We start from the raw sequence: 25,561 nt of genomic DNA on the forward strand, positions 1-25,561 counted from the left end.
GTCGGAAAAATATTTAATTTCTGCATGATATTTTCAATAAATTTTTTATTCAACAGTTTCAGAACACCCTTTCCATAATGAAATACCATTAATCCTGCAATTTACACGCTGTGATAAACATTTTATAGACAATTAATGGAGATTCACTAATAACAAATGGTAAAATTTCAAACAAATTAAAGTGTTCTTATTTTCTTATATTCATTTTATTACTTCAACAGAGTATAATTTCATAATTTAACTAATTGATTATATGCTAAGAAAATGTTATGACAGTGTTACTATATATCCATTTGTGGTATTTTAACCAGTTGACACATATTTGAAGATCAATACAGTTTCATAACTACCAGCTTAATCAAAGCTCATCTTGATATTTTTCATTGTATATGAAAGACATTTTTGGACAAAACATTGTATTTCATACTTTTCCTCAATTATGGATATTTATTGTGCAAATGGTGAGAATTACAGGTATAAAGAAAGGAACCATTTAATTTTTCATGAACAAAGTAGTAATACCAGTGAACTATGAGAAGAAATCAAAGTAATTTTTGATGAGACAGTGTCTGGCCCAATTAAGATACCAAACAGCTGGAAATATTGAAATTATTTAACACTCCTACGAAAGGTGGGGCCTAATGGGCCCCAGAGCAACTTGAAAGTTTATTAATATTAGGCTAATAAATTTGTATTTAAATGAAATTGCCATTTCATTTGATTCATTTCATCAATTATTAAGCCCCATTAGGGCCCACTTTTCGTAGGAGTGTTAATTTCGAATGACTGATGATTTGAACATCTGTTCATGTGTTGGAAGTTCCACAAATTGCAGGGTAAACAAATTAGGGTTACCATATAATTTTATTGTTAAATCACCAGGATCATTTACTTATTTACTGTCAAGTTCTCTTTATACTAAGTTACTGAAATATTACAAGTTATTTTGAGTATTTTATGTTAAAGCTACAGTATGATAGTAGATGTTTATAATAATTTGATTTTTTTATTGTTTAAAGTAGTATTATTTCAAATAAGTTAAAATGCAACTCATATTTTACACTTACAGAAATTTATATCTTGATTATTATGACAAGTTTGTTAATGTTATCAATTTAGAACAAATCTACTCCCAGTGCAACTAAATAGAACAAGTATGTCTTTCCTTTGTTTGAATATAGTAGAAAAAATAACAAACTTATATACATGATATTATTTATATCTTTAAAAAATATGTATATAATTTATTGGTTATATTTTCAACTTTTCACAAATCTAGATCTATATGTAGTATATGAACACTTTTTTACCAACAATAATTATTTTCTGGTAAAAATATATACAACAGAAATGACTAAACATATTTACAAGTTATGAGTATGCATGTATGGTTTTTTTAGTTGCATGATTACCTCAAGAATAAAATTAAGAAAACAAGAAGATCTTGGGAAGGTATTTTTGCTAATAACCAAAATTTTTTCACGTAAGTATAATGTTTTTGTATTGTTTGGTGTGTGTATGTGTCTATATATTTACATATATTACAATTTAATAATATGTCTAAATAGTACTTGAAATTACAAAGATAACTGACCAGAATACTAATAACTTTTAAAAACGTTCTTCAATTCATCATACAGTATACAAATTTTATCTTTTGGCATGAACATGATGTTGAGAAAGCATTTAAACTTTTAAAAATCAGAACATGTTGTATCATGTCTTAATTTTATAAATTATTTTCAAATCTACTTGCATGTATACTAATAGATGTATAAACAAAACATACATGTATATTATCACTAAGATGGAAAACTGATTAAACCACATTTAAATCACTAGTTAAATAGTCTTCCATGAAACTTTCTTTCATGAGCTCTAAGATTCGTTTTTAGTGTGAAACCTTTGTGGCAAAAACCACAGTAGAAAACTTCCCGGAACACTTGATGAGATTTCATATGTCTTTTGTATGTAGACTTGTCAAAGAAGCCACGTTTACACAAAAAACAGTATGTGTCCAAAGCCATTGCTGTTGACTTTCGGGATATTTTAACAGGTTTTCCTCTGACAGGAAGTGGTCTCAGTCCAACTTCAAAGTGAAGTACTAAAAATTTACAAAGACTAGTTTAGGATTTACTACATAACAGTCATATAAATAAATAATAAACAGTGCAAGTTTTGTTTCTTTCTAGATGATTGTTTTTCATAGTTAGCTTGTAAAAAGAAATTTAAATTTCAAGACTAGTTATAATAAGCACAGCTTTAGTTACAAAGAGCATTTTGAATAAACCACTATATTAAATACAACAAAAAATATTAATATTTTTAATATACATTTCCAAGTAAAAATAATTTACAGTGACATAGTTGATACTGAAAAATGACAAAACAAATATGTTCTAAAGCATAAAACAGCTGAAACTGCTACCTCAGAAAACGAAATTCAGGCAATTTATGGCAACAAATTAATTTGTAATACAATGCAGTCAATGTAAACAGAATCATAATACAATATGAATAACCCCAAAAAATCTTTACAGGTCAAAAGTATGTATGCATACGAAAAGATGCAACATTCTACCTAGTGTCACTCAGATGTATTTTGTTGTTCACAATCTAGTTCATATCACAATAGTGCAATATACAAGTAAACAGCTAGATGAAGTTATAATCACTAAGAATTATTTTTAATGTCACCAAATATAACAAAATACCTTAATTTAAACACATTTTAAAACACAAGATAATTTATTTTATTTTAATGTGATTTCCTTGCTATTATGTTACAGCATACAATTTTACAAAGACTCTAACACATTAAAATACTTCACTGATGATTTTGCAGACTGATGAATTTTGAAATGTTTTCTGTTGATAGCAAAACAGTTGTATTATCAAAATTTTCATATAGTATATGGTTTTGTGAATGCAGAGACATCGGAACATAAATGACTTATATAATAACTGTAAATTATATCCAGTATTAATTTTCTTAAGAGCTCCTTATACCTGCAAAATGACAAATATGTTGGTTTAGCCAAGCATCCTCACTTTACAGCTCATTCAAACACCAATAGGTGAACAACTAGTACTGGATCATTAAATATTGGGATATATTATTATACGCTTTGTGTTACGGCAAAAAATACTTTCATTCTACATTGCACATAACAAGTCACTCACAATATTCAACACAGAATATACAGCTAATACTCACACTTAAATGTATGACTATCATCCATGTTCCCCATAATTATTGAACTATCCATATTGATTATTTATATGAATGGATTAGAAATCAATGTATCAATTACTGAAAAGCATAATATTTCTGAAAGGTACTTCCCTCTTCTCACATGATTAGCTTTTCCCATTTTGTGATGCCCTGTATATGTAAATTTTTTTATAATGCATGGCACAAGCCTTCTGCACTCCCCACCCAATTGGAATTAAAGATTCCAACGTTTCGCATGCATATCAACATGCATCATCTCTCAACAAATAAGAGAGCATCATCATGACATGACATACGCGACTATCTCCATGCACTACTACCAAACTATCCCTTCTCATTTAGTAGTACTCACGTTTCAGGTGTCTTTCTTCTGTCTCAGTTTTGCTATGAAGTGGTTTACTGTAGTTTAACATACACAACACAAATCACACTCTGTCATGTTGATTTGTTTGCTTTTTCCATAAGTCCACATGGTCACCTTTTAGATGGGATGTTTCAGAAGATGACTGGAAGGTTAATTAGTTTTGCAATATATGCTTCATAAATAGGCCCATCCTAGGCCATACCGTTCATGGATGGCATGGGTGAAGCATCAGACAATATAGCTGCCCATCCCTTGATTGTCTACTTTTCAAAATAGGGTATCATGATCACCCATTGCACGTTCTCAGGTGTAGTAGTTCCTCCAAACTCTACAATGCTCTTTCCCTCCTTTTTTCCAGTGAAGTATGAGAGTCTTTATCACTTACCACTTCTAAGCTGCTGGAGTGGTTAACAATGGACGTCCCCTGCTGGATATGTTCCACATAGATGGCTATAAACATGGAAGTTTAAAGTAGGGTGGTGATGTTCTGCTGGTGTAGAAAGTCTACCATCCTCTGGATGTAGTGATGCATATGGTAGAGTAAGATGTCTTAATGCAATTCATCCTTTCCATTGGGTGCCCTCATCCTACTCTTGTGCAAATGTCAGTGAACCAGTCAACACACGTCCTCACACAGGTTTGTGATTGTCCATCTTCTTCCCTTGATTCTTTCCTCTACATTGTGGATCATAGTTTTCTGTGAGTTGTTTCCATCTCTCTTCTGAATATTCCCTCATTTTTTCTCACAAAAGTGATATTATTGACCTGTGCACATTTTGAACCAAGCTCATTGTTGCAAGAATGGACTTCACTTGTAACCAGATGCCACATTCCCAGATCCCTGGCTCAATGCTACTCCTTTGTCATGTCACATGGACCTTGGTAACCAACAAGGATATTTGGGATGTAATTGAATTAATGAGTATGCCCTAGTCATTCTACACCATGGGATGTATCCTCCTTGGCCCACTTTTCTTCTGTGGGATTATTTATTATCACATTGGGATTACTTTCTATTTTTCTGCAGAGTCTCTCCTCAGATAATCTAACCTGGTTGTCTCATAAACAGAAGTATGCTTCGGACACTTTCAAGGTGTAGGTCTGTTCTTCCCTTGCACTGGTTCCTCCTCCTTTTCAATGTGGGATTGCAGCTAATCTTGGAAGTAGAGGGAAGTTTTATCAGAAATACATTTTCAGTTTAGGAATATTATAACTTCTGATGTGAGCAAATAGTTACTGACTCTGCAAACACACAATTTATCAAACATATTCATGTTCCAAGTGTGACATTAAACTTCTTACTACATATGTATATTTTATTCATTAAATTTGATACTTGTACACCTAAACCAAATAGAGCCCTCTAAAACATAAAATGTATCTTACAAGTAGGAAAACCTGTTAAAATGAAGACTTCCATTTGGCTTTATTGTGAAAAGTACTTTTCAACAGAGGTTTAGAAAGGTTTGCTTGAGTATGTTATCAACACAGAGATACACTGAAAATGTGGCACAGAATAATATACTACAAATATTTGCTGAAGACAAAAGCCAATTATATGTTCCAAAGATAGATACTGCTCAATGTTAAGAACTTTTTTTCATCAAATAATACATTTTCTCAGGGAAACAAGGGAAGCAATTATAAACATTTTCTAGGATAAACTACAGCTTTCACTGCAAAAGAGTTGAATGTAGAAGAAAATCACAAATAGGCTGTTAAAAACATCAAGCAAATGATGCCATATTTTAAGGAGATACTGAGGATAGTTATTCTTATCTAAAGGAAACTCAAAGAGAGAGAGAGATTTCAGCTGTAATTATTTGAATACAAAAACATCATTACAGTTTCAAATCATTGTTTAGGCAATAATCATTCAAAGTTTCACCAACAGTAAGTAGTTCTGTATTTTTTAAGTCAGATGAATGAATAAAAATGTTAAAATATAAATGAAGCACAGATAGATGAGAAATTTTAAAATTACTTTAATGAAGTTCAAAACACCTGAAACTATAAGTAATATGCTTCCTACAATGAAACATCCACATAAATCTATATATCATTTGAAAATATGTATCTATTGCTCCATTGGACAGGTACAGACATTAAAATAAAATTTGACTCTTAGTTATACATCAAAGAACGTGCCACAATGCAACACATTTTCTATATCTCTATTTATTCATTTTACCAATACATTAAAAAGCAATGGTATTGTCTATAAGGTATTTCCAACCCCACAACATAACTGCCCATGCAATACCTTAAATATAAACCTAATTTTGACACTTAATACTTCTAAATTTTAAATATTAGAAAGAACTATGTCTTTACAGTTCAAACAAGATTTTTTATCAGCTGTATGTAGTAAAACTTTAATTTTTATTCATAACATTTACCTGGCACAATCAGGTGGAATACCCTTGTGATTTCCAGATTTTGCTCAGTTCCAGCTTTAGTATTCAAAATAAAACAAGCTATTATTTTTCCACTAATCTTCAATGCTATATTACTTAAATATTAATGTATGGAATTACACAAAAAACAGAGAATCTGGTAATGAATGTTTTCACTTTTTCAGTATCAAGAGTTACCACTTTTGTGAATTATTTCAAATTGTTACAAAGTATGATATACAACTTGCTTTTTTAACTAACATAATGCAGACCACAAACAGTATGCATCAAATATGCTTTCATTCCATTCACTTTATTAAAGTTTAAAAATTACAAAGATAAAAAAACACATCTTATTTTGTTCATCTCTCAAAAGTAATTTCTTAGAAACAAGACCACAAAATGTCTAATAAGAAATTTATTCATTGAACTATGCTAAACATTGATTTATACTGATACATTTATCACACACACCCATAAAGCTATGAGTGATTATATGAACCTTAGAATTTATAAATAACTAGTACGAAGATGGTGTCCAAAAATTTGGTGTACTGTTCGTCTGTGTTTAGAGTAACTCTCGGGATGATGATAAATTTTTCCACATAGTGAACAGTGGAACACTTGTTTCTTTCCATGAACTGTTCTTCGGTGTCTGTTTAGTCCTGAAGCCCATGCAAATTCTTCATTACATAGATGACAGACAAACTTGCCTCCTAAACATATTAACATTTTTATTAGTCTTAAATCTATGTTCTGAAAAGTTACATAATAAAGTATTTTAACAAAGGTTTAACACATTTGAAAAAATTACTAGTAGTGTGCTACCTATAACACAACATTAATGTGTGTGTTATAGTTTCTGTAAAACAGAGATAAAAAAATCAACTACTTCTTGAAATATACACAACTATGGTTTATTCTAATAAATGCAAAACAAGTACAGGTTAATCACTTAACACAGAAATTCCAATATAAAAATAAAAAAATTTAAAATTAGAATCTACTGTAAAAAATAAGCTAAGAAGTTTTGGTGCTGATTCTTGTAAATATCTTTCTTATTGTTTGTTTTATAAATAATTATTTGAATGTTACATGTACATAAGGTTTTTAAATTTTATTCTGAGAGTTCAAAACATTAACATCACATGCAAATAACCTAGTAACATGAAGTGCTGTTGAAAAAATTATTATTTTTCAACTTGTTTATTAATGTGTCATAATTTCACAATAATAATTTGTGCAGTACAAAATTTTAAATTCAAAGTGGTGAAAATATTAATAAGAAAACATCATCACTGCACATAATGTAGTTCAATAAACAGTAATAAATCAATTTACTTATATTTTCAACTGAAATGCTGTATTCTGGTGGCAAAACAGTATGTAACATTAAACCATGTGTACCATTTAATGGAAATAAAAAAAGATGCCTATAGAAAAAAGCTGAAACATAAAGTTGGTGTCTTCTGGCTTCACTTTAATACATGTTTAACACTATATCATTGTATTTATCATACTACATCAAACATCAACATACAATATGACAGCCTGTGCCATGCTAAACATCTTGAAGTAATCTTTAAAAAGCTATAATTACATTAATTCCAATATATTTCTTTAATATCTGGCAAACTATGGCCATGCTATTTCACATATCCTGTAACCTATTTTTTAAAATACCAATATATCAATAGAGTAATTCTGATAATACAATGAAAACTAGTCTCACACTGATAGCTTGTTTTAAAATCTCAAAATCACAGTAGACAGTTTTCCAATCACCAGTACTAACAAATAGCAAATATTTATTTTTGAGGTTCTAGCTCTTCTTTCAGCAAGTCTTAACTCTACATTTACAAGAATTAAGTGCTTCAGCTATCTATAATCTTAAACTGATAGACTATAGAGAGGACAGCTAGTCACCCACTCTTTAATTACACTAATAAAATAATAAGATTTAACTGTAACCCATACAATGCACTCATGTCTCAAAATGCAAAGTGAAATTTTGTGTCAAAGGACATAAACTATGTACCCTTGGATTCACAGTCCAGGATGTTAACAACTGAGCCATGCTTGGCTTTCTTTGATAAAAAGTAGCCTTAAGGTGTAAAAACAAAAAACTTTGTATACATATTAAAATGAATTAATCAAATCAAAGTATAAACATCATGTCTACAAACCAAAACCCAAAAAATTACAAAAACAATTTTACAATTAGTTTTCAACAATCATAAAGGAGACTGATGAATGACAGATATTATACAGAGTGATAATAAATATGATTATTGATGAAATTATTTTAATCCTAACATTTACTCGTATTGTATTCTCTTTTTCAAAGGATAGTTACATAATACGAGCATAGCTTTAACTAATTTCTAGTCTATATAGATATGATGAAGCTCTCCTCTGATAAAGCTTGTACATTGGAATAAAAATGTTTATTTTGGTGAATTGTCATATTTATTATAACTTTTACAGTATTTGACCTATGTCAGATCATCTTATGCTAGCAGCACAAAAATTTATGTATTTCTTAGCATATTTTTATTCAAATATGAATGTAGTAAAATTTAAATCTGATATGATATTCATAATGTACCATTTCATTATGTCAATTTTCTACATTTCGTACAAATATCTTATGATCTATTCTTCGGTGTCGTGATAAACTTTCTGGGTGGGTATAGATCCTGCCACACAAGCTACAAACCCAAGTTCTCCTCTCCCAGTGCTTAAACCGTTGGTGTCTGTTCAAGGCATAAGATGAAGTAAACCTGGCTTCACAAATTATACATTGAAATCTCTTGGCTGAAAAAGAAAAAAAGTAAAACTACTTTCTGACAGAAAGAGAACAAGAATAATTTTTTCTCTATGTATTTGTAACAGAACATTTTTGTAATATAACCGTACAGCAACATATATCAAATAACCTTTCTCAGAAATCATAGTTCACCTAAAAACTCAACAGTAACACATCATTGAGTTGTTTTTCTATTTGTGGGAACAACTGTGAAAAAATATTCCATTTCATATTGGTAATTTATACATTCAAATGAAGAACAAGGAAAATTTAAAAACATACAAAATTCAAATACAGATAACAGGAAAACCAACTTCTTTTACTTCACCTGAACCTTTACAGATACAGTAAAAATAACAAAAAACAATACTTAAGATGGTTCTTTTATGTGCTGAATGTATGTATGTTCTACATTCTTTTCAATTTTACCACAACTGAATCTTTAAATGTTAGAGGTAATCTTTATTCTGATTTTTCTTTTATGTATTTAAGGTGTTATTGCTTGAAAATGTAATATCAATACTTATACTTTGCAGCCTTTCAAAGCATTAAAGTTCACCATTCTTATATATGCTCCAAACTATTTTCTATTGTTTCAAAACCATACTTTGATGATCTATCCAGTATCTATTTTAATAACAAATACTACCTCTACTGCTTTTCCATATCATTACTTTTCAAATATCTTTAAAATTAGAGAAAGAGAGAAAAAAAATTAACTCTCCATAAATAAATAAGAAACTAAACTGGTAGTATAAAATGATCTTTATTTTTTGAAGACAATGGACAATCATGTAATGTTTCCTCTTCATATATCAGGGTGTCTAAAGGCCTTTCTACAGGTGTCACAATGTGAGCCATATTTATGTGTTGGAAACGATGTCTACAGAGTGCTGGCTAAAAAGTAAACATGGAAGAACTTATTTTGCACTATTTTTTCTTGTTCTGTAAAATGGGAAAATTAAGCATGTTATGAAAGTACATCTAAAATTTAATCTATCACTATATATTAAGTGGAAATCTTGTTAACATACTCTCTTTTATAAAATCATGCATCATGTAACAAATACAAATAATTTAGAAGATGGACATATTCATAAAAAAATATTTGTTTAATATTTAAATCGTTTCCTATAGAACACTTTTTACACAACATTATGTTTACAGAATATTAAAATTTTCACGGTTGTTTGTATATTCTAGTGTAAACAACATTGTGTAACCTTTATGAAAGAGTCCAAATGAAAACTAAAATACTTACCACACTGTCTCTGTTTCATAGCTATTTCAAATATTTTTGCAACCTAGTTTGTAATTTGCAAGGTATGCTGAGGTTTAACTTTTCTTTTGTCAATAATGCATGTGTATGATGCCATATGTATTTCCACATGGAAATGGAAAAAAAAAATCCTTATCACACATAAGTAGTCCCAAGTTTACTTATAACATTTACATGAATCTAGAATTATACAAATATCTGTATTAACAGCACCCCATATGTTGAATATATTCATGGAAATCTCACACCCTGAGGCAATATTTCATTATATATTTTACTGAAATAAAAGTATATAATGCTGCTTTTCTAAATTATTAGGACAAACAAGTAGACATGTGTGTGCATATGTATAAAATACAGCTTGTTAACTGAGTTCCATTACATTATCAGCCAATCATCAACTTAAGCCAAAACCTCTGTATAAACAATCTCAACCTTGATAACATGTTATCAACAGTAACATATAAATTCAAATGGACAGAAATATAATTCTTAAATTATAATTCACTACTGATTAAATGTTTATATATGCATATATTAAAACAAAAATACATTATACTAACTGGTATACTCATTCAATGCAAATGGAAGATATGGAGAGAGAGAGGGGAGGTTCAGATCTGAATAACAACCCAAACATATCACTACTGTAAAGATATAGTTGAATCTTCATACAACTCGTATAATGCTCTTAAAACTAAAAAGTGTGAAGCACAATTTGTTTTTTAATGGTAGTGTGGCATGAACTATGAAACATCAGATCAATCATGCAGTGGGCTATGCTTTGGCTTAATTTGAAATGAGCAACATACAATATTAACATAATTGCATATAAGCATTTTTTAAATTAAAAGTAAGGAGAAAACACACTAATGTTAAATTAATTTTTCTGCATTTATTGGTGTAGGAGAAAAAGACCATTTTTTTTCTTTACTATTAAGACTTACTGCTGAATTTTTAATTCAATGTAATTAATCATGTTCACCAAGAATCAAGTAGAATAAAGAACATTCATCAAAAAATAGCTGAAGCCTTTCAAGTTACAGTGAATTATAATGTACAACAAAAACAACTATGCATTCACTAATACTATCAACATTTAACCTCTCACATCCTGTGTAAACCAACACAAACTAGTTCAAGATGTTTTCAATAAAATATCAAACCTTTCATATTCCACTTCAATCCAGAGAATAACAAATGGCTATATATTTGTATAATTAATAAAGTTTCACATAATGCAATATATCAGTGTGTTCATCAATGAGAAAAAGTTGACAGTATTTTACTGAAGACTGCAGAAAATTTCATCCATTTAGGCAAACATTAGGTTTGCATAAAATTTGTCTTAGAAACTCATGTTTTTTGTTAAAAACCTAGGTTTTTCTCGAGACAGAAAGTGGTTTATGTAGAACAAAAATGAAATTTAAATGTTGCTTTGATAATACTTCATAATATGAGAAAAGTGAAAGCTTCTCATCTTTTTTTTTTTAATTGAAATTAATTATTTAGTAATGTGAATGATAAATAAAAGTACAGAATTATTCATCACATTATTTTTTGGTGTTTTACTTCAATTATATATTTTGATCTTATTTAATGAAGATTTTAATAAAGAAACCTATCCTTTTAATTTTTCATCACTTTAAAAATTTAATCCTAATTATTGAGATGTTAAATATACTACTATGTAATACACAAACACAAAAACTAACCTGTGAAACTAAACTTTTCATTTTTACAAATGATATGGCTTAAGTGTTAAAAAGTATAACAATAAGAAATATTTCAGACTTAACTATAGAAAACATATACAGTTTCTGCCCTATATCAACATGTTTTTTAATTACACCTGCAGAAAAACTCTTATTTTTATCTTTTTTTGAATAACAATACTAATAAGGCAATGCTAACTTGCTACTTATATCTAAAAACAGATAAAACTTGTTTTCATTAAATCTTTATCATTAACCTAACTGAGCTTATGAGAGATCACAGTTTATGCACAAAACGTACAAACACATAATACTAAACCAAGATTTCAAGCTAAACAACTACAGTTTTTCTGCTAAGAGTGAGAAGGATATACACAACATAAAATAAAACCTCTACCATGCTGTATCCAAGATCTTAGGTAACTTTATAATCAAACTATCTGGGTTGATCAGAGCTGAAATGGTTTGAACCTACACTTCTTAGCTGAGGACTGTATATAATACATAACTGAAAATGAGCAAAGAATAATTCACAGAATACAACTAAGGATGTTATATATCATAGTACATCAAACTTTGTTATTTTAATGATAAGTGTAGAACGTATAAATACTTATATGCTGTCATTTCAGGTTTATGATGAACAACTGTATTTTGCATGATTGAAAAAAATTATCTGGCTTCTACTAAGCTTCTCATAAAGTAAACAAGCATATCTTTTTATAGTTCATACATGCATATACTTCATATTTCACTAAACTTTAATGAATAAAAAGCAAATAAAGAAAGGGTACAAGAGATGCATGGGCTCTGGTATTGTCAAACATATAAAAATTACATTTCATAATTTATGTTTTGAAAGGAATAACTAAGTTTTACAATTGTATCAGACCAACCATACAATCATAACTTAATGTTAACCTCTTTTTAATTTTAGTTATTGTAAAAGTAGTCAGAAGAAAATACAACATAAAGATCAAAACTATTATTTAAAGTCTAACTAAAGTGTAAAATCAATATTAAAAAAACTTTATATTGACAAAATAAATTATTGTTAATAATTTTAAGTTTCTACTTGCCATTTCAAAATATAACAAATGTGTACACTGAGAGAAAAACAATGCTTCAACTGCATGTACAAATATTATAAAATTCCATAACAATTTTTCCAATGGAACTTTAAATACCTAGGTCAACTGAAAATGCTTGAGACTGTCCTCATTGAAAAGAGCACAATTAGAACACATGAGGTCTTTTCAAGTAAGGTTGTTTTTCATTTTGATACTTTGCATACACACTGAGTCTTTTTCTCAGAAATCTTACAATCAATGATTCCACAAAAATTACAAATAATTTGTAAATTAATTTCTAAATAATCTGTTAAAAATTGCCATAGTACTATATCAAACTTTTAAAAAATACAGCCAAAAGCACACAGGGGCAGTAACTTACATTGCTTGTTCATGTTTTTCTTACCTAAGTGAGCATACTCTGGTAATTATTCATTAGTTAATATAAGTTAGGTGATTCAGGCACAAGTAAATAAAACAAGTCTAATTATACTTTTTCTAAAAAATACTGCAAAGAATGTGAGAAAAAGAGAAAAGTAATAGTTAAAATAAAAAAAAAAACATTTTCTAACAAAATTGAAACAGCAAAATCATAAATGGTATCAACAGAAATAGTAAAAATTTATCAGTTGAATTAATATTTTTTATATAAATATCATAAATGCAAATAACTTGTACTTAATATATCTAACAAGAGGTAAAACTGATATCTTTGCAATCTACATAATTTTTTTCTCCTGGGTTCAAAACTCTTTCATGAAGAAAAAAAAAAAGAATGTGTGAATACCAAGCAAATATAAATATTCTTATACAGATGTTCAGTACATTATATTAAGATGATTTTGGAGACTTGCATGTCATTACAGTTCATTTATAATATTTGGTAATGCTCTATCTGATGACATCTTGACAATAGCCCTACTACACAGTTCCTATTGCAAAAGACAATATCAATAAACTATCATGTCCAAAACACACTGCTACTTCATACATATTTTTCATAAGCCATCTAATATATAAATATAATAGTTTCAAGCACATATTTTAACAGTTGGATTATACAGAGATCCACTGATGCAGTTGTCAACTTGACCATTATATCTTCACAGGAAGAGAATTAATATCATTTTGTTTTCTAATTCCTTTACATACACAGTAGTTGAACAAACAAGTTGTGCAAGAAATTTGTGTTACTTTTTCAGTCTAAAGATTCTTCTTGATGATGTAGTGTGCTGCTGCATGGACAGCTTTTGCCACTAACCTTTGTATTTGTGGATTTTCCTATCTTAAAATATGATGACTTTGCTTACCATGGCTGGAGTGCAAAAACAATAAATTTTCAGTGGCATCACATCATTACCCAAAAAATGTGAACAATGTCAAACTATAGTTCTGATATAGACAATACTATTAACCACCTACACAGGATGAGATTGACATGTATCTTGCTGATTTTCAAAATTGTTTTAACAATATACTCAACTCTCTGTTTATGAATGCTAGAGCATACAATTTTTAAACTTCTCTTTAATAAAAACACATAACACTACAGAATAAATCATACATTATATAAAGTAAAATGTGTAGTACTTTTCAAACTAAAAATATTAAAAGGTTATTATTTACACATTTATTGCACTAGGTGAGAGTACATTTTATACTCCTTCACAAAAACGAACAAGACAGTATTAAAATTGTTTTCTCAATATCTAATAAAACACTTCTTACACAAAAGTCATAGAGAAAAACATATCTGCAAAAATTCTTTAAACAAAATAATTACATGCATTTATTAATATAAATGTTACAAAATTCAGGTTGTGTAACACCTTAAACAATTTTGTATACTGCAGTTATGCAATAAAAATATTTGCATAAAATTGAAAACAATTAAAATATATCTATCAGATAAGTAATTCAGTGATCACCCACACACCACAAGGTTTAAAGTGCACAGTTTACAAAAAAAAAAAAAGTACTTTCATATTTTACTTCCATGTCAGGAAATACTAGTTTTCACAACAGAAGTATACTTTTCTTTCATGCCCCAACCAAAACATATTTTTGGTACACTTTAAAAAAAAAAAAGAAGACAAAAACTTGTCATAAAATCAGCATAGCTTTCATCACATGTAATTTTATATATGTTTACTACATGTAGAGTTTGTCATGGATAATACCCTAAATCAGTGGTTCTCAGCTTTCTTCCAACAGAGGGCCAGCTAGTTCTGATCCCAAAATTTCATAGACCTTTTCATACAATATTAACATTTAAAGTTCTTTTATATTACACTGTAATAGAATATGTTTCAGTAGCTATATTTTGAAACAAATTTCTATGGAATGGTAGTTGGGAGCAACTGGCCCATATGATCATCTAGTATACTTGCTACTTAGCAACTGTCAGAAGTTTGTCATGGTTAATAGCCTATTCAATCAAGTAGTCTAATTATTAGTCTGTAACTTTTTTTCTAATTGTATGTGAAGCTTGTCATAGTTAATAGCCTATATAATCTACTAGTCTAATTACTATAGTTAGAAACCATTTTTATAACTATATGTGAATTATGTTATGCTCAACAGCCTATACAATCAGCTAGTCTAATCACTAGTTAGTAACTGTTTTCACAGGAATGCATAAATTTTGATAATAGTCTATACAGTCAGCTAATCTAATTTCTAGAAAATAACCATTTTTACAGTTATGGTTGTTAGCCTCATGTAATTAATAATTGATAACTGTTTTTACAATTATGAGTGAAATTTTTTGGCTGCTAGACAACATAAAATAGTCATTTTTAAGATTTTTCCTGAAGAGGTAGCAAATCAGCAGCTAGAACAGAGAAAAAACATAAATGGTAATTTGTACTTAGCTACACCAAAGTAAAAAAAAAAAAGGAAAGATATATTTAATAATACTTAGACTAGGTGATTACATAGGCTACTAACCTAGTGAATGTGATGTAGTTGCCACAACCTTGCTGTATATACTTATGTGAAAAATGTGGTTTTATTCTTTGTAAGCTGCTTAAACAGTGAAAAACTTTTTATCAATGAAGCAACTCTGTAATCAGTCATGACAAGTACGTGGTGAGATAATACATACAAGAAGATAAAGTACAAGAGTGAATAGTTAAATTCATAATTAAAATTTTAGCTTGCAAGGATACAAAGTAAACAAATAAAAAAATAGTGAAATAAATGTTAAAAACCAGTATTTTACTATTTTATATAAAACTTGAATGATATAACTTTAACTATAATAACCAAAGGAAAGAACATACTAACCAAAACAAAGCATTACTGTTACTTTAATATTATTTATGAATTATTGTAGGAAGTACAAAACAAAACATGTTTTGTAATAAATGTTTATTATTTTGTTTTTCAACTTTTTATTGCAAGTTGGGTTAATATGCATCTTTTCTATAGATTTTAATAGTTAAATATTTTACTCTTTAAATATTAAATAATGATTGTACTTAACAAACAAACAAGAACATTAGCATAATTAACAGTAATTTCTACACATTATGCAAGTGTTTGTGGTTGGAACATAGAAGACCAAATCTTGTTGAATCAGAATAAAAAGTTATATGAATAAGTAGTTAATAAGAAACTATATTAGTATTCAGATACCATTTAAGTTGTGCTCAGCTTAACAAATGCAAATAGAAGACTGTGCCAGTTAAGTATGTAACAAAAAATGTCTTGACTTATGTAGAATGAAAGAAAATGTTGTTAAATTATGGCACTTATAACTTAAAAAAAACAACTCTGTTACAGTTTATTATTTACACAATCTTCAATAAATCATCAAGAATTTATTTTTCAATATATTTGTACATCAATGTACCCTCTGTCACTTTAAAAGACTAGTCAAAACTCATCACATAACTAAATCTTTTCATCTTTGTAAAATGCTATAAATCTACTTTGGGAATACATTGATTTTCAAGTCTACATTCAGCCTTCAAATTTTGATGATAATAGGAAATTCATATTAATATAAAACCTGTACACATTCAGGTATTTATAATACCACATCATACACTTATCACCAGCTTCTTGTTAAGTCTCACATCAGAACACCTTCTTTCAAGTTCCTGTTTCTGTCAAATGATGAACAGTTTTCATATGAGAAACCAGGGTATCTGGTCTCTGGTAACCCTTTCCACAAACAGTGCATACTTGTATGATAGTTTTCCCATGTATAAATTTTTTGTGCCTGCTCAGACCCGATGTGAATGCAAACCAGGCATGACATATGTTGCATTTATACTTCTGCCCTAAAATGAAGAAGAAAAAAAAGTAAATTAACAATAACTGTGATTTATTTTATTACTTTAACTTCTTTTTACTTTATGCCATAGACTGATTATTATGGTTTTTCCAAAGTATAATAGAATAGGTTTCACAAAAATACAAACATGTTTTACGTGAAAAGTATGGTTTATATGGTCTATATTGTACAAATAAATATTAGTGCTATTTAAGAACCCTAGCATCAATAAATTGGATTGACTCAATATAATCTCTGTACAAACATCCTACTCTCCACAACATCACCTGAAAAACTTATTTCCACATTCATTCACATAAAGGCAGAAAAAATAGAATTATTTAATATTTCAACTCTACAAAATTACATCTTACATATATTGTATTTAGCCAAATTATGTTTTTCTTTAAAATCACTGAATAGTACTGTAGATTAATCATAAAAGTTTATACAGATAAAACTAACTGGTGCTTCAGCTGCTATTGAAGTATGTTTCTTCAGCTGTTTTTATTTGTACAATCACATTCTTACAGTTATGACAGAAAGTGTTCATTCCCCTGCATCATGAGTAGTTTTTCCTCATAGCTTAAAAGTATCACAATTAGGATAATGAAAGTAAAGTATATTATAAATATTATACTAACACACATCTACATAAATGTTTATGTAAATTGAACAATTAATAAACTGTTTATAAACAAATAACCAAACATAGGAGGGGCCGGAAGTGTTCGTGTGTCTACTTTAATGGTCAGTTGTGTTGCCTTTCAGGTGAATTACGTTTTCAATTGGGTGACTGTGATGGCCACTCCAGAATGCTTATACGGTTCCTCTGCAACCAGGATTGCACATATATCGATGTGTGCTTAGGGTCATTGTCATGCTGGATAATCCAACGATGCCCAAGCCACAAGTTGCGAGCATCATTCTTGATATAAGTGCCTAATATATCAATGTACTCTTCTTTTTTCATGATTCCATTGATGCAGTGAAGGCTGCCTACACCAAAAGAGCTGAAGAAACCCCATAGCGTGATCGAGCCACCTATGTGTTTAACTGTAGGGACGGTGTTCTTTGGAAGATTTCGTTCCCCCTTCTTACGGAAAATATAGAGAACATCATTGTGGCCGAAAAGCTTGATTTTAGTCTCGTCTCACCAAAGAATACTCTTACAGTAGGTAAAGGGTTTATCTACATGCTTTCTTGCATACCTCAAATGTGCTTCTAGATGAGCAGGCTTTAAATATGGAGTTCTACGATGACGGCATGCTTTGAACTCAGAAGAGTGTAACATGTTCGTAACTGCAGAGGTGCTTACTTCAACCCCAGTTTCCCTTACCAGTTTCTGTATGTCATTACATGTTAAACGAAGGTTCCTACTCACTTCAGAGATAACCTTCCTCCTGGTTCTCTCTGAAATTTTGGTGAGGCATCCTGAATGAGAGAGGTTAGCAGTTGATCCTGTAAGCTTAAACTTGACAATTATGCTTTCAACAGGAGATTTTGGCACATTAAGTTGTGTAGCAATGCCGGAAAGAGACACACGAGGCTTGTATTTTACAATAATTTGGTTCGCCATCATGACCAAGCAGATAATGATAGATACGGCGCTAAATTGCCAGAAGTACATTTTTTGCTGGCTAAATTCCAATAATTATGAACCCAGTGTCTAGTTCTGGAATGGTATAATGTAGTTTATTCACCAAACTAAACAAAATTTTTATGGGAATATCAGTTTTGTCACACATTCTGAAATGTACAAACACTTTCTGCTCCTCCTATTTTTGGTTATTTGTTTACAAACAGTATATTTGTTGTTTAATTTACATAAAATTTTATGTAGATGTGCGTTAGTATATATCTATAATATATCATACTTCAATTAGCCTAATCATGATACTTTCTAAGTTATGAGCAACAAATCACTTGGGACGCAGGGGTACGAACACTTTCTGTTGTAACTAACTGACACACACATGGCAAACTTACTCTGGGTTAAAAAATATTGATTTCTGTTAGCTACTATTTTAATATTCGCATTTTTTCCTAATTATTCAAGACAGAATACTATCCTATATAAGATTATGATAGTCTTCTGATGTTTTTTAACCTTCAGTCTCAACCTACAAATCATGTAAAACACAGACATTTATTATTTTCTCTCTTCAGAGTACACAACTTTATTTACCTGAAAATACAAGTTGTTTTATTCACAAAATACATACATGATGTTAAATTCAGAATTTTGTTATATGAAATAATTTTCAAAGTTAATATCTTATAGTTCTATGTGAAGAAAAACATAAAATATATAAAAGGCAAAATTTAAAGAAAACATTTCATTTTTTTCCCAGTAAGAGAAAATTTAGAAATATAAATCAATTTATAACTGAGAAATTAACTCCATTATTACAAATAGTTTTAACTAAAATATATGACATTGTCTACTTGATCTAAAAAAAATTTTGACATTTGAACTTATTAAACAAAATTAGTTCTTGAAATGTAAATGAAACAAAGATTATTAAAAGGTTAGTTTGTTTAACAGTAATTTGCACCACAAAAAATACAAGTTCCCTTATTTACTTGAGGTGACAAATACATAAAAACACCTGATTGATATATGTTGATCCAAAACAGTCAAGATTACTGATTTTAATGAGTAATTAATTTTGATGACATATTTTAATCAGAGCTTTCACATCTGTTGGCCGACTAAACTGTTTGAAGCAAAAAGAGCAATGAAATTTTTTCCTAAATGGTTGGTCCATCAGTTGATGTTGTCTGAAGCAAAGACGTACTTGTTTGCAAACAATTGTTCATAAACTGCACAAAAGAGATCTGAATCAGATCTAGGTGATTTGCCCATAGCCTAATTACCTAGTCCTGAAAGCAGTGAATTACAAAAAAAGAATTGAATTTTCAAATACACCTTGTAATACAGAGATATGAATCTTTATTTCAATTTATCTATAACGTAATACAGATACATTTCATATGTATCTTCAGTAAAAACAAAATACAGCAAACAATATCAGCTAATTCTTAATATGTATGACAACTACTTGTGTTATTTACTTCTTCATATTGATAACACATTTCTTTGTACAAAAAATCAGTTACGGTTACAGCAAATTACATGTTTGTAGAATTTAGAGGCATCGCTGTGTACTCAAAAGACATGGGGCTCAGGCCCACAGATGCAAAAATTTTCTGTGTTTCAGTATGATACTGATCATGGTTTTCTATTCTACATTTTCATGACACCAAATGGAAATTTGGGGCATGGGTCACTTGTGCTAGTGCCTAACAACACATATACTTTTTACAAAAGAGATAAACAAGCAAATACATATCAAATATTTCTAAAATCTGTGTTCATTTCATAGTTGTACTATTAACTGATGGTTATACCTTTATCCATGTTGTTCATTTTTAAACTCAACTATATCTAAAAAGCCTAATAAAAATATATTTTTAGAAAGAATGCAACACAATACTACAATAAATGCAACTGACAGAGCAGAGTAAATCTTGAAAACAACATACATTAATAGTACCTCTCATAATGCACATTAATAATGTCACTTCATGTGTATTAAAAAGTAGTAACAAAATATGTACAACTTGTGAACAAATAACAATATCTTTCTGGTGCTATGGTGCAAGTGATAAATGTATAACAGCCTTTTAATTGTTACTGACAGAACTTGTTTTCTATGATTACTGCAACAAAAGTAATTTCTTTAAAAACATACTGTGATATCAATGAAATACTCCCCTGGCTACACCAGCTAATGGTAATAATACATTTTCTTTTAATACTGTGAATTACTGATATAATACTAGCTAGTGTTGTTTTCTTGGTGAGTATTCCTACACAATATTGTCAATATAGTGGATTTATTAGTTATACACGTACAGAGATTGAGTATGTCATATTATAGCAATTTTAAAGCCTCATAACATTTAGCCATGACCTATCTGATGACCATTCACTTTGACAATAGCCCAAAAAGTGCAGTTTCTTTGCAAAAGGATCCATTTCAAGAGGATCATGTCCAAAGCACAACAACCCTAACTGCATAATTTCCATAGATCATCTTGTGTATGAAGATAACAGTTTTCCAACACCCCTAACACAAAAAAGTCCATACCTATTGTGTCTGGTGGCTTGACTGATATATGAATATCCATTTTCCATCCATTTGAGATATATAGTAGTTAAATAGATGTTTGTTTAAAGCAACTTTTAAAATCTTTGTCTTTTTCCAGATGAAGATCTTTTATGATGACATTGTGCACTGTTTTCTAAGATACATGAACAATTTTGTGTTTGTGGATTCTCACCTGTTAAAAAATACCACATTTTGCTTATATACAATGGTAAGACATGTTGCAAATTCTCCTTCTGGATGGTCCTTGTGACCCAAACTATTCAATATTTCTTTGTTGATGCCATTAAGTACAAGGAATATCCCCTATTAGAAATTCTTAATCACCAATATAAACACATTTTTACGATATACGTGCATGAATATTTTGCATCAGAAAAGGCTTTGTTCCTTTCCCAACAGTGATACAAGTTGGGTGGCATCAACAACCTAACAAATGTCAAAATGAAGCTCTCAAAATTCCATCTCACTGTGACTATACAGCAACTGTGTTGTCATATGATTTACTAATTTGAATAATCAAATTAGTTTTAATAAAAATTACTGAACCTCTTGCTCACCTTCTTATGAATGTTTACATGACAATGTAATGCCCTTCTCCCAGTGAATTTTTTCCCAAATAAAATCATTAAAAGTGGTAATTACTGTTGTGTTGGTTGTGCTTGTGATCATAGTAATATTACTTTCCATAGGCATCACAGTTCATATTGGTTGATTCTGATGTCTCTTGAAAATCTCTGTAGTACAATAAATTCTATCTGCAAAACAAAAATCAAAATCAGTATATCCACGTAACTACAATATTTTAAATGGATTGTTGAGTTAATTGTTTATATATAAAACTAAAGAGAATTTCTCAAATTATGAACAAACAAAATTTCATTGTGAAGCATTTCAAGTATTGATTATGTTTACTTTTTGTGATTGACACATACATTTTTTTATTTTGAAATATGCATTTATATATAAATATGTGTGTATATATATATACACATGTACATTTTTTCCAACAAACCTTTTACAAATATGGACATAATGTATACTATAATATACAGACTGACCTTTTTCTGTCCTGATTTACTCATCTCAACATAGCAGAATCAATACTGACAAAATGAAAATTAAATTTCTAAAGATTCTACATAATGTGACATTTCTTACAGTTTACTAGCAAATGGTAATTTTCTACTATACCTTGCTTTATCACCTGTACGTTTATCAGACTAGACCCTACATTCATAGAAGCTGCCTGATAACACTATGTCACTGTTGAGAATTTGTAAGTATTGTCACTTATTACCTTCTATCATCATCTTTGGACTTAAAGAAATTGATATTGCTAATTTTCAGCTAACCTTTATCATACGTTCTTTCTGATGTCAAAATTTCCTATTTAACCAGCTTTCTTGATATTTTATAACATTCTAAATCTCTTGTCATAATACTCAATTTAAATTTCTTAAATTTATGATGCTTTTCTTTAATTTCATCTCTTATACTATCTGTGAGCCAATCTGATTTGCTAGTTGCAGCCACCCCTTGTTTTCTATAAGGAATATGTTTACCCTGAGCATTTAAAAGTGTATCTTTAAAGCTTTTTCATATTTGATCAGTTTCCAAATAACTCAGGTGCCCAATTCACAACAGATGATTCTTGTTACTTTGCTTCAAAGTTTTCCCCTTTTGGAATTTGTAAACAAAAACTCATTATTCCTTATCTCCACATGCAGCAAAACATCAAACTTAATACAGCAATGATCACTTGCACCCAGATATTCTCCAATTTCTATCCTCTTGATCATTATGATATATGAAGTTAACAATAAATCTCTGATAACATTGTTTCTTGACCAATTGTTGAAGAATATCACCTTAAACAATTTTCAAAACCTTTCTCCCAATCTGTGTGAATGAAATTAAAATCACCCAGAAGTATGAACTCTTTAACAGCAGAAATCTTGATTTCACTGTAAAACGTTTCACTAATTTCATTAGTATCATTTAGTGGTCTTTAATAAATTTCTACTTAAAGCCTTTTTTCTTCATATCCACAAATGAAAACCCAAGTGGATTCATTCTTCTTACTATTATCTTTTATGTCCTCTACTTCAATGGGATGTAACTCATAGTTTACATATAAAGCCATTCCTCACCCATCTTTAATATTCTATCCCTATTAAATAGCCTGTAACCCTGTAATTCAAAAAAAATTCTGTCATCAAAATTATCTATATTTAACCATTTTTTTAGTTATTTTCATTATATCAAAATTGTCCATTCCTAACAGTACCCTAAAAGTATCTATTTTATTACCTATACTTCTGGCATTATAACAGTTACAATAAAGCTATTCTTAGAACTACTTCTATACTTATTTCCTATGCTAAACTTTTCTTTACAATTTTTTTTTCATTTAGTTTATCCTGGCCCTCACCACTGTTTAGTCCTAGTTTAAATGTTTCCTTAAAGATGGCTTAATAGCCCTTGCAAACAATCAAGACCCTACCTTCTTTAAATGTAAACCATCCATTACAAAAGTTCTCCCACTGAACTTATCCACAGGTCCAACCAGCCAATCTGCTTATCCTTACACATTAACATAAGTCTAGCATTTAGCCCTAGTAAACTACCCACAATTTCTGTTGCTTAATATAAGTTCCTTATAAATAAACACACTGCATTTTGTTTTAACAATAATAATACTCTTTCTCAAAATAATTGTTAGCTGATGTATCCTTGCGTGTGAAAGCTTAAGCTCATCTCAAAATCTTGCTGCCATTTCCTTCAGGTTGCCCTTCTATTTATCTGTTGTCTATACTTTAATTAAGATAGTCTTAAACTTCTCCTCCAATCTACAAACTTTACATACAAACTGCACATCTTCACTACTAGTACTAGACTCCTTAATGTACACATCTATCCCAATCTCCCTAATAAAACTCACTTATTACACCTATCACACCTAACAAACTCTAGATGCTTAACTCTAACACTAGTTTTAACCACTATATTTGTAGTCTGGAAATAAATATTCAACATTAAACGTAAATACCAGTACCCTATTTCCTATTAAGCCAAACAAATATATTAGTTTTTTATCATTACTTTACATTCACACTAAATTAATTAAGTTTATCTTTCATTTTATAGAATTTACAAATAACTAGTCTTTATTTAATATTTATATAATACTAATATTGATAGTAATAATACAATGTATTTAGCTTGATTTATAACCTACCTATAAACTGAATTTAAACTAATGGATCTAGACTAAAATCAAATAAAAAATAATCCTTAACTAGTCTTTAAACTGTGTTTGTTTCATAAAACAATGTATTTAACCTATTTTAAATTTATCAGTTAAGCCTAATCTAACATTGTAGTACAGATAACATTACTAAGCTCTCATTTAAAACTTTAACCCTACTGTTTTTATTTACCAATCATAATAAATTTAGTCATTTTTTTTGTTGCAGCAGGATAAAAGAGCAATAAAGAACTCAGCATTCCAGTAATCTAATCCTATCCAATACCACAGTAAAAAATATATATATATAGGAGATTAAATGTAGAGAAAATGGTTCTTATAAGAATGGTGAAAAGTACCAACTGCCAGAAACGTAGAGTATGAAATTGTAATGGAGACCAATAAAGTGGGTGAAAGTATTTGTCTGTCAATCTAAAACATCTATCATAGGATGACCAAGCTGTTTGCACAACAACAATTGAAAAACTAAAGGACAAATGGTTCACTCTGTATGGAGAAACTGAAGATCTCTGAAAAGAGCATTTCTAAAAATGTTCACAACACCTGGCACACAATAGGCTTGGAGATGGATACTATGAAAATAGAGCTGATAAAGAGAGACTACAGCTAAACAAAGGACATGAAGTCATGCTCCTCTCTGATTGTTGGTAGATGTTACCATTGTAGAACTGCCTGTGTGAACCAAAACAGCAGTGATGTAACAAGTTTATAAACTTCAGGCAAAGCTGCTGAATTGTCCAAGATTTCAAAAGATTAATATAAAATTCTTATTCTTGAGAACACCAGAAACCCTAATGGTGAAGAACCTCTAAGAAAGCATCCCAGCCTCTAAGTGATCCATTAGTGAAGAGGTTTAGATCTGGATGAGACTGAAGAAAAGGGGAACCTATAACATCTTACTCTTGATTAAGAGTCACCTACTGAAGTTGTCTCATGTAAGTATGACCTAATACAATTGTCTGAAA

General features: G+C 29.6%; 1 protein-coding gene across 35 annotated transcripts in view; it reads right to left on the minus strand.

Moving 5' to 3' along the window:
- The window catches only part of LOC143253054 (uncharacterized), a 64,869-nt gene that overhangs the window by 1,553 nt on the left and 37,755 nt on the right, over positions 1–25,561 (minus strand). For 6 of the 35 annotated variants that reach the window (XR_013029347.1, XR_013029346.1, XR_013029345.1 and 3 more), the window contains 5 exons: positions 21,971–22,083; positions 10,066–17,157; positions 8,604–8,812; positions 6,498–6,711; positions 2,312–6,052 (listed from right to left, as the gene is read on the minus strand). The exons of 1 other annotated variant lie outside the window; for it this stretch is intronic. The gene's annotated coding sequence lies outside the window, so the exon portion shown is untranslated. Of the gene's footprint in view, positions 1–30; positions 2,105–2,311; positions 6,053–6,497; positions 6,712–8,603; positions 8,813–10,065; positions 17,158–19,298; positions 20,037–20,090; positions 22,084–25,561 lie in introns of those variants that run through there. 28 more of the 35 variants (XR_013029352.1, XR_013029353.1, XR_013029356.1 and 25 more) reach the window with 22 other exon arrangements.

Source organism: Tachypleus tridentatus, chromosome 6, assembly GCF_004210375.1.
Source record: "Tachypleus tridentatus isolate NWPU-2018 chromosome 6, ASM421037v1, whole genome shotgun sequence".
Lineage (NCBI taxonomy): Eukaryota > Metazoa > Arthropoda > Merostomata > Xiphosura > Limulidae > Tachypleus > Tachypleus tridentatus.